Consider the following 12,085-nt stretch of genomic DNA (forward strand, 5'->3'; position numbering starts at 1 on the left):
GCTGCTACGGTCGCAGCGCAGGTTCGAATCCTGCCGCGGGCATGGATGTGTGTGATGTCCTTAGGTTATTAGGTTTAAGTAGTTCTAAGTTCTAGGGGACTGATGACCTCAGATGGTAAGTCCCATAGTGCTTAGAGCTATTTGAACCATTAGGTCACTATCAAATCCATAGCATTTTTCCGCTCTCTTACTTTGGTTAGAGGATTAATATGCAGAATTATTCTAATGAAATTTGTAAATGCATGAACTATTTAACAATTTTAATATTTCATTTTTCCGTAAATTTTGTAACTACATTACCCTATAAGTCAATAAAGATACTTTTCCCCCGGTTTTTTTTTTTTTTTTTTTTTGAGGGTAGGCGGTGGCAAGCGTGTACCTTAAACATCTGAAAACTGTTTAATTAAAAATATCGGTACATTTCTATCTTCTATCTAGCCCAGCAAATATAACTTCCGACTCGAAAGTCAATCGATCAGCTGGCGTCAACGCGCTGTTCACAACAGCTGGAGAAGATTTTGAGTGATCTTCGATTGAAGTCGACCTATTGAATAAGTTTCTCTTGGTCGGGAACTCGGGAGTAAGCAGCAGACTAGAAAGGTTAACCCTTATTATTGTCTGTTCTACTTAATCTTAGTAATTGCTGCCTTATTTGAAGAAATGTTACTCGTATAGGCAAAAATAAGTATTTTAGTGCCATACGTTGCCTATACAGTTAATGTATGTATTTACGATCGCTGGCTTTTATTTGATGTCAGCTTGAAATAAAGGGAATCGTATTGATGTTGTGGGGTTCTGTGAGTGCCTGGAAAGGTGTATGGAGAACCACTTTTTAACATCAGAAGACAATGAAACCCCAGAACAGGCTACAGTTTTGGGCGCTACCACTTGGCCGAAAATCCTGACGTATCATATGGAGAAGCTAGTGTAAATCTTTCGAGCTCCTGAAAGACAAATTTTTAGACGTTTCCGTGAATGTCTTGCTGCGAAGAAATATCCAATGTCTCCGATGCCCCTTATTAATTCTACGAGCAGCATTCCAACTTCGACAAGTGAATCTGAAAGAGGCTTTCACAAATGATATTTACCTTGACTCATACAAGAGTTAGCGTATGAATACAGTAGCGAATCTTATGTTCGTCACGTTGGTTCGCCCTCTATTACGAATTTTCAAAACTGTGGATTACGTGAATTCATGGTACCTGAAAAGAAGACATCTGGCGACCGACACGAAAAGCGAGGAGGTTAAGCGTGAAGATGGCAGTGATCAGCCTCTTTATCCCGTGTGGAATTCACTGTAAGGAAAATGAGACACTTCTGCAAGCTTATTTTTATTTGTTTACTTAAGTTTATAATGTAAAATGATTAGAGATGCTAAGTGCAGTTACCACTTTGACATATTGGCAGCGAATAAATTAAACCAGTGCAACCAACCTTTCATTTAATAAGTATCAGAACCCTTAATTACACTCAAGTAACTTCTGTGCTACAGACCTCTGATCAGAATCGACCCCTGATCACTCGATTACGTTCTATTAATTCAATAACAATGATGTTATGTCTTTCTTTACTTCCATGTGAAACATACCCTTACTCATCATAACTGCAGAAAATTGTAAGATCGCGATGGTTTATTGACTACAACTGAGAGTGCCATTTAGAAAATTTTAGAAAAAAAGCACTGCTTCTCCTCACACCTAATACATCCCCTCCTCACTCTCCCTGGCCTGGTTATGTGCATTTCCTAAACAACCCTCCGCCACATACCGTTAGGCGGCTTGCGGAATATGGATGCAGATGTAGATGTAGAACCTTATGTGATTACTTTATGTGTGAAGTCAGGTTCAACTATGCTGTGTATTGTTCGTCCTCAACTGAATGAGCTACATTTGGTGTGTGACTGCCCCTGACTGCCCCCGTATGCTGTCCCCCCCCCCCCCCCCCTATTCTCCCTTCATCCCCTTCCCATCAGCACTCAGACGAAGCACCTGATTTATCGATGTACTTTTGTTTTTAACGCTTTTGCCTATTGTTTTTAATTTTCCTTATATTTACTCTTTTTCATATACTATTTTTGTAATTAATTTGTCCATCTTCTTGTCATTTAAGTTTCTAATGTCACTACAACCAAGCGATTATACCACCTGGAAGCCAGTAATAGTAGTCCGTTTTTGAAACAGAACCTCGACGTCAGTTAAGCATCAATGTCAGGATTGCTACACAGTAGTATGCTTAAGATATTTTATATGATATGTAAGCCTAACTGTTGGTCTTTTTTTAAAGTATTTTTACTCTTAATATCATATATTTGTTGCGCTTGTGCATTCATGAGAACCATGTTTCATTTTGGCAGATGTTCTGATAATGGGCTAAGGCCAAAACGTGTCATAAGACATAATTTTTAACTAAAAGTAATCAGTTGATTGTAGCAACCTAAAAGACGTGCTCAAACTCCCAAAGATATTTATATTTTTGGCCTTACAGCTTTCAAATATAGCATTTTTAGTTTTTCCACTAATTGCCTGTACAGTGTCTGTATTTATTCAGCAGCTGCGTCTATTGAAAACATATATTGTAGGACAGGCCTGGTGGAAAGACTGGAAATTACAGGAATTTGACAGAGGTGTGGGTTTATTGAATTTTTCTGGAAATTAGTTGTGCAAGTAATCTCTTAGCAGAAATATTCAGATTCTCCATGTTTGGTGCAACCATGCTACAGGCAAGCCTCACTCGCACACTCTTGTTATCACCTCATCTTACTGGGCATCTCCTGATAATCTGCATTTACACACAGAGTTGGATCGCACCTCAAGCAGTGTACTCGCCTTCTGCGAGCTGTGGATTTCCACAAAAACCACCCAGACACATGTGAGTGATTACCTTTCAGTTTAACCTGCCTCTTCCTCCCTACCTCACTCCACATTTCAATTTTGCCTGAAGCAATGGGTTAGCTGTACTGCGAGGCCCTATAGCGAACTTTTACTCTTTCATGTATCTGGAGACGAATATCGACTTGCTCGCTTAGTCGTAATATAGAAAAAGAAATCGTAGCTTGGGAGCTGTAGTTGAACCAAATAAGATACACAGATTTAGATTTTTAGCATTTTATTTTGATGAATAAATGCAGCAAGAAACATTTAAATAGTGCAGTGAAATTTAAATAGAGAGAGAGGCAGCAACACGGTTGTCACACCTGTAACAAAAGAAATAATTCGTTAGAGCGAAGTGAATACTTTCGAAAAGGAAAACATATACATGGTTACACAGCTCACAAACAAAGCATTTATCCAAACGTTTACACTCTGAAACCCAATAGCAAAGCAAAAGCAGAAATCTGCTGCCTCAGATTTTCAGCTAGGGGCATTTTAGAAAACATAACCATGAAGTGTTGTGGTTAACCACGGAGAAGTGCAAGAAACAGCTAGAGAGATATCTCTTTAAAATATTTGCAGCTGTGAGTCTAATCGAACTTTTTCGGGATCAACAATTTAAACAACGTAGAGAGTATACTGTTGGAAATCTGCACTTTTATTTAGTGACAATACTTGATAATTTTCTGAAATTCCAGCATCTCTCTTATCTTACTCTCATAACTCCTACGCGAGATATACAATGGTGACAGCATAATAGTCACACAGTCTTCTTCGAATTCAGATTATCTGAGTCGCGAAATCTACTGAGCAGAGTTTCGTGGGAACTATGTCGTCTTTCTTCCTAGGATTGCCTTTTAATTTCCCCGAGCATTTCTGTTATGCTTGCATATGGGCTACACCGACCCGTTAAAATGCAGCATTGCATCTCGAAATTCATAAAATGTCTATTGTCGGACCTGTCTGATAATTCCAAACACTGAAATAGCGCTCTAGAGTAGGCAGGAAGGTGCATGACGCACAAGAACTTTTACAGCTATTTGGTAACAAGATGTAACGTATCTAATGTACTTCAAAGTTCACATCTTTCATCAAGAAGCTGTCGCTTGTATCGAAAGCTGAACATATTTCTGAGTGGAAAGACGTGTGCTCGTTTGCATTTGAAAGTGTTTGAAACGTGACGATTGAGAGGGTGAACGAGCAAGGGTACGTGGTTGTAATAAAGGTTTGTACCTAATCTCAGGACCACCAATGGTGAGATTAGAAAAGTGATGTTAGAAGCATATAATAATATGGAACTTTTGTGCTTCAGAAAGAGGTCCTTTGCTTTGTGTCTCTACTTCCTGGATCACAAGTTCTACACCTCACCTGTGTGCAGCGAGTTTCAGAAAAGAAGCAGAAATTAGGCAAAATATTTCAGTACGTACTCTGAGACTCGATAGAACATAATCATTGCAGTAAACTAATTGATTCATGTCTGCAAAAGAGGCATCTAATCTTTTGTGAATGTCTTTTGAATCAAGTCAGAAAATCTCAAGGCGTTCTTGCAACAAGCCTTTCGATATTTATTTTCTATGCTAGTATCGATTATTTGATATCACTACTTGGACTTGAAAATAATATAAGTTAGGTTATGCCAACGATGGTAGTCATATCAAGACGAAATTCATTATGTACGTAGTGTCAATGTCACTTAATAAAAAAATTATGAAAATGTTAGTATACCACCGAAGAAAAGTGTAAATATGGTGTGATTCGGATAATGTGAATAATGTATTTGGCATTAACTCTAATATTAGAACTAGCAGCTGCAAACGTTTCCTTTTGCGTTGGTGCTCACCGTGTTGGACTTAAGGAAACAGTGATTCACTTGGAGGTGGCAGAGCCCTTGGTGCCAGACGCGCAGTTTGTGCAGGTGCACGAGGGTCCGCAGTTGCAGCTGGAGCCCTGGCAAGCTGGAAAACAAAACAGACCACTTCAGGACGTACTCAGAAAACACAGGCACAACACTGACAACCTCGGCGAATTTTACGTGTTTTTCCCTAACTCTGATAGTCACTGGTAAACAGGAGCTTCAAGAGATTTAGATGTCGCTGAAGTTAACATGTAATTTTGTAAAATAAAGACGCACTTTCGGTAAATGACTGACAGTTAAGACTAGACCAGTAAGAATATACTGTGTGTAAGCACTGGGATGATCAAGCCATGGAAATATGAGACAACCATCTCAACATCAAAAGCTGCTGAATTTGAAGCTTGACTGTTCACCTTCCTATGCAGCAACAACATTGATTAATAGCACCGAAAAAATGATACTTTATTACTGCAGTCGGCCTCAGCAATATTTCAGAATAAGCACCCGATTTGATTCACAATAACCTTAACGATCTGTCTGAAATGTAATCTCATGAATATTACCGCCATCACATGACTAACAAGTTCCTGCAACGCGTTCGAGATTACAGCCAAACTGATAAACCAAATGACTATTTTCTTCGTCACTGCCTACAAAGATCATCTCTTATGACCATATTACAACTGATTCCAAGAAATTAACACTAAAATAGGAGTGTCATGCTAGATGCAGCTTGCTTGACGTATCCTATACACTACTAAGAAGTGGTACTGTACATAAAATTATTGTAATATCAAATCATAGTCCACAAAGCAGCAGCTCTTCGCTTGAAAGAAAGTAGCCTTGTGTACTTATTTTTAAAGCATAAAAGGGCTGGCGTAATTATTTACAAATAAAGTTGGTTATATGGTCTTTGGGACTTTTATAAATTATCCGTAAGCACACAATTTTTTCGTCCATAAAGGACAGCCTCATGATGTTTGCGACTTATCATTAAATAATATAAAAAAAAATTTCCGTTTATTGTTCAGTTTCAGTCGCACATTTTTTTAATTAAATTGCGTGTTTCGGTCAATCTGGATCACCTTCAGATCTCAGTAGTCAGAAACTCATACCAGTCTATTGTGTACGAGTTTTTGAATAGACAAGAAAGTTGCTCATACGACTATTTAGATCTGAAGATAATCCAGTGATCGAAACGAACAATGTATGAGAAATATTTCAACTACAAACACAAGTTGCCGATGACGAATACTTCGTCTATTGTGATAAATAAAACAGTTTTATGTGTCCCTAACCTAGGAGTCACAAGATGTAGCGATAGTAAAGAGTGACTACCGCTATACTGTGTTGTAGGTAATGAAAATTGCAAGCTAGGACTTATTGTTAAAATGCTAGGAAACGGTAGTTCGTCTATAAACATTGTTCAGAGAACACTTACCACCCATGCTGGAATAAAAGGGAACTTTGTATGTGTATAGCGTAGGGCAGTACAAATGGTGACAGATTTATGGCATTAGTGGGATATTGCAAAATGATTTTTTGAAAATTTTCGAAATCTCAGACATAACTGGGAAAGCGACTAGCACCTATCGAAGAAGAGTTCAGATGTAGATGATGGCACCTGAATGCTGGAACCCAAAATATATTGGACATCAGATGCCGTCGTGAGGAGAATCAACACAAAAAACTGTCATCATCTGACGACATGAATACACCGCTGTAGTAGAATTAGGGATAGCTGAATTCGCGCGCAGATTGTCCAGAGAAGATGACTAACAATGACGATTTCTCCCTCGCTTTGACTTCACCAAGACGCAGAGAGGACTAGGAATTAAAAAGTGCCGGCCGAGGTGGCCGAGCGGTTCTAGGCGCTACAGTCCGGAACCGCGCGACCGCTTAGGCCGCAGGTTCGAATCCTGCCTCGGGCATGGATGTGTGTGATGTCCTTAGGTTAGTTAGGTTTAAGCAGTTCTAAGTTCTAGGGGACTCATGACCTCAGAAGTTAAGTCCCATAGTGCTCAGAGCCATTTTTTTTTAAATAAAAAAGTGCTCTACACGATTAAGCACTCTTGACAGTCATTTATGTTAGCCACTCTCAGTCACTGAGAACAGATGTAAACGGCACTTAGTCGTCATTTGTATCAAACAGCAAGGCAAAGTTAACTTACTTTCTCCAGTTCCGCAGCAAGGGTCAGGCATGTTGGCTGGCTGTGGTGAGCGGCTCGAAGTTTCAATGAGAGATAGTGGCGTCTGCTGACGACTGAATGCCTACCGCCGGCCCGCCACGGCATATATAGAAGGCGTCGTGAGCTTGGTGCCGTGCGCAGCGAACTGCACTCGCGGCATGGGCCGTGAACTTCACGCGGAATCCCACGCTAAATTACACTACGCTGCTGCCGCCACCAGCCACAGGCAGCGTCACTCGTATCAGGAGGGGAAGGGGTGTGCCCTGCTGCTGTAGCACGCCACTCCGCGGTCGGCCATGAGTCACGATTACGAGCAGAAAGCGGAAAACAGTCTCACTCTTTCGAAGCAGTGAACATTTACCGAAGCGGCGTCAGCACCTACAGCTGCACGGGTTTGCGAACTCTAGCAATAGCTTTCAAGTGTTACTTATGTCTGAACCGGGCCGGTCATCGTGAACCATCGCGCGATTCTTTCGTGTTCGCGGAATATTAAATCATATAGTATTTTTTCTGTATTTTAAATTCGTCTTTGCAACCATATAAGGGACTTATTTTTATCATAAGCAGGCAATTATTTTGTGTATGAAGGACGGCCTCACGAGAAATGCGATCGCTAATTAAATATTGTATTGGAGTTTCGAGATCTGTCCCGCGCTAGCAGAAAATAATAATGAACTAAGGACTGGTCCGCCTTTTTGCAAGTACACAAAATTCTGTTTTAACATTCAAACGTGTTTCACCACAGCAACGGCATCCTCGGTGGGTTTTTCTTTTATTTTTCTAAGATATACTCACACAAACCTTGTTGTCATTTAAATTAGACATGCACTTTAACTTTTATTTTCAATTGTGTGTCTCCTCTGACTGCCAGTCGAAATCAGCCACAGATCGAAATTAGTACGCCATGTTATCTGCAAACATTGCAGTGTGTGCTCAGGTAAAATCCGTGGCATAAGCTCGATTTTGGCCTTACCATTGTAGTATTTGCCTAGTCCTGAACTGTGACAAGTTGCTTTTGTGTGCCAAACGTGTTTTTGTGTACTTAAGCTGAGCCTGTGGACATTGGTAAAAGTATTGTGATGTTAAGGTAAGGCGAACTGTTTTGCGTAATTCGTTATTCATGGATTATGTTTCGTATTTTGACAGTGTTTAGTCACGATTCCTCCTGCCCCTTTGTAAATACTGCGTCTTGCAAATTTAAATATTGCTAATTTGTTATTATATCACACGAAAAAAATATCTTTTTTGCCAACTGTTATCCGACTGTCGTCGAAATGTTAAAACCATTTTGCTTAGGAATGGGTAGACGCATCAAGTTGAAATTTCTATCACATGCTGAGATTTGTCGTAACTTGGTGGTGAAAAACTTTAGCGCTATAAGATAATACCATAAAATATTTTGATACTCGTGAACCCAGTCATAAAAACCTGTAGGACACGTCCTGTTGATCTAGAATCATGAAATGTGGCAAGAAGCGAGGTTTCACAGTACAAGTAAAGGAAAAAAACTGCAATTTGTCAAACTGTAATTGTACCACATGAAAAATGTTTTTGCCAATAAAACTTGCACTGCGTTCATGATCTGTCAGCAGCATAATAGAAAAATATTACTACACGCAAACATAAAATGTCAGTTGCAGTCACGTTTTAGTTGAGAAACAAAAATATTTTATTAAATCTTCTCTCTCTACATGTACAAACTGAAGTCCTCTGCTCGCTTCTTTTTGTAAGTCCAGGAGCTAGTGTAGAGACTTTGTACGATGTTGCGGTGCCTGTGTTATTCCGATTTACGATGCAAGGGACAGGCGCTGCGGCGACTGCAGAATTAAACAAATGCGAGTTAATTCCGACGGACTGTATGTGTTTGATAAGTACTGATTTCTGCGTACCATGTCTTCAAAGTATTTCGCTTCAAAGTCTTTGACGGAAAAGAATATAGGAACTGACCACTTCAAGCTTGGGGTGAATTTCGTTACTGTAATTCCTAAAAACTTTGAATTTACGTACTGTCAAAAAGTGTTTGTAATAGAAGTTACCATTTCTGTGTGAACCAGACTGTTCTCTATTGCAAGCAGTGATGAATTCAGGGGGTGGTCTGGGGGAAAAGTCCCCCCCCCCCCCCCCCGAGAAATTCATATCTATAGTTGTTGTGAAACATAAAAATTATCACCTGGTCTGTTAACTTGTACCGTTGTGACAAAATTTAAACTACGCCAGCTGCTGTTGCTAACGAAGTTTGGAGTCAACTATGGAGAAGTCGTGATGAAATGCAGTTTTTACAAGCAAAATGAATGTGTAACACAATAGCTGGCGGCTGGGTCCCTGTAGTTTGATTTCGTTACTTATCGGTTCGGTTTGGAACACTTTGCGTCGATTGTGCTGTTATTATTATTATTATTATTATTATTACTATTATTATTACCAACACCAGCAAATTGGCAGTTGCTGTATAATAAGTGTGCGGTAAAGCTAAGCGTTGCAAGGTGTGTTGGCAACGCCAATTGTGGAAAAGTCAGCCTTTTCCCTCTCAAGTCTTCCCTCACCGCACCTCCAATCAGCCTAACGTGTAAGCTAATCCCTTAGCTATGCAGCCCACCCTCGCTGCGAACTTTATTCTTATCCGCCACTCGCATCTATACTATATTTGCCCTTAGAGTAAACCTGATGTCGCAAAACACGTCCCCAGGTATTGCTACGGAATTGGAACTACCATCTGACATTATAAAACATTGTTTTAATTTTTTTATTGCTTTACTGGGAATACTTCCAAGATTTAATAGCCATATTGATTTCTCCTAATCGATGAGTCCAAAGCTCAAACCAAATATTTGTGTACACTTGACAATGATTTTCGCAGTGTCAATGGGGACACACAATTTTTGCCTAAAGAAGTGGTACATTCCACCATGAGTGGGACGTTTGGCAACGCTGCTCTACCAGTATAATCTAAGCTTTCATTGTTGTATAAAAACTCAATGCATTGTTGGAACTGTTGTAAGGTTGTAACAGTCAGTCGACAAGTTACTGTGGAAGTGTGATGTGATTATGTAGTGTACTACGTGCAGTCTTCATCAGTTTATAACATAAAAAGAAGTGTTAGTATCGAAACAGCAAACATTAATTTCTTTCTTTTCTAATAAAAGACAGTGTATTGTAAAAGACAAAGACGAGTGTGAGTCTACTGAAAGAAGTGCTAGTGATTGTAACGATGAATTGCGTAGATCTACCAAGCCTTCAGTTTGCCTTCCACAGTTTTCAACAATAAATGTGCTATTTCTGGCCCATACGTATATTGCAATTCTAAACAAAGTATTGAACGCGAGATCAAGTATCAGCAAAAATGGGAGTGTAATTGGTTATACTTTGATCACGAGTGGGGTGGAACTTTCTGCAAATTGTGTGAAATTCATTTAAAAAACCATATCGAAGCTCTACAGAAAACAGGAGTGTTCATTTCTGTACGTTTCACTAAATTTAGAAAAGCTACCGGAAGCACGAGAAAACTAGAAAAGCACACCAACTCAGAAAAACATGCAAGAGCCGTTGCACTTGAAAATTGTGGATTACAGGGATTAATCGCTCCAATTCATACAGATTTTTAAACAAAATGAAAATGAAAAAGCTTTAAACCGCCAAGCATTGTCATCGTTAATTCGAAGTCTGTATTTACTTATTAAGGAAGAAATACCCCACACAACAAAATATGAACATCTAATTCGTAAGGTAGTACTGAAAAGCGACATTAATCTTGAAAAGTGGTTAAAATTTCAGAGCGAAAGGTCCACATATCTTAGTAAGTATACTGCGTCAGAATTGTTGACTTGTATGGGAGATGAAACACTTCTCCATGACAAATGTTTTTCATTAATGGCAGACGAATCTACAAATGTTTCCAACTAAAGTGAACTGTCTTTAGTAGTTCGATATGTTGCACCGTCTCCATCGTTTGAAGTGAAGGAAAGGTTTTTATGTCTCGTTGAGTTGAAAAGCACTTCAGCTGAATCCATATTTACAGCAATTGACACTGAACTAAAGAAAAGAACACTTTCTTACGAAAGATTATTATCTTGTTCTTTCGACGGTGCTGCTAATTTTAGTGGTTCTATCTCAGGGGTCCGCGCTCGGTTGTCAGAGAGGAAGGGCCATAAGTTGCCATACATTCACTGTAGAGCACATGTTTTGTCAATTGCTAACTCTAGGAATAAACACCCCATTATAAAACGCACATTACATGTTGTTAAAGACATTTACAAACTTTTTCATGGTTCTTCCAAACGAGAAAATGTTTTACATGAAATTCAGTGTGCTATAGAGCAACCTGTTTTAAAAATACCCGAAGCTGTTGACATCTGATGGCTAAATCCCCATCGCACAATTCATGGTATTTTCCTAACCTACAAGTACATTATAATGGCATGTGAACATATACACAAGGACGGTGCGAATTTAACAAGTTTAGCTGGAGGAATCTTGTTAGAAATGATGAATTCCAATTTCATTGTAGGTTTAGTGATTTTAGACGATACGTTAAATTCAGTCTCAAACTTATGTAAAGTTTTGCAGAGACAATCACTTAAAATTTCGCAAATCCCTCTACTTGTTTCTGGAACTCTGGAACAGTTAAGACACATCGACTGTCTTTGTGACTGCGATGGACATAGTGCAGAAAATGAAACTCTAAAATTAAAAAACTGCAGGAGGACGCAACAGAAGTTAAAGATGTGCTATTCACGAACGTAGAAGGGCAGATTCAAGCTTGTTAAAAGTATGTTTGATGAACTTGGACAACGGTTTGATGAGAAGGCAATAAAAGTGATAGAACTAAGTGCATATTTTGAAAGTTTTAAAAAATTTCTAGAGTTTAGTGATAATGATAGTAAAGAACTGTGCTTGATTTTAGGACTTACAAATGTCGACGCTGTTATTGCAGACTTGCATTCTTTTAGGTACGTTGTTAGTAATAAATTAGACGATACGTCTTCTGATGTTGCTTCTTTCATTCTGAGAGCCGACATCGGCTACGAAGCACTATGGACACTCGCTGAATGTGTACTGTGCATTCCCGTTTCGACTTTCAGTCTGGAAAGGTCATTTAGTACAATGAACAGGGTAATGACAAAATTAAGGAAGAGGATGGGTCAGGAAACGCTCCAAGCTTGTGTGAAGATTTC

General features: G+C 39.2%; 1 long non-coding RNA gene across 1 annotated transcript; it reads right to left on the reverse strand.

The window, feature by feature from the left end:
• Window positions 1-3,088: 3,088 nt before the first annotated feature.
• On the reverse strand, window positions 3,089-7,093 carry LOC124622577. The gene is made up of 3 exons (XR_006980655.1): window positions 6,897-7,093; window positions 4,711-4,825; window positions 3,089-3,193 (listed from the first exon to the last, which is right to left on the reverse strand). It is a non-coding gene; the product is annotated as an uncharacterized LOC124622577 (long non-coding RNA).
• Between the last annotated feature and the right edge of the window lie 4,992 nt (window positions 7,094-12,085).

Source organism: Schistocerca americana, chromosome 7 (assembly GCF_021461395.2).
Source record: "Schistocerca americana isolate TAMUIC-IGC-003095 chromosome 7, iqSchAmer2.1, whole genome shotgun sequence".
Lineage (NCBI taxonomy): Eukaryota > Metazoa > Arthropoda > Insecta > Orthoptera > Acrididae > Schistocerca > Schistocerca americana.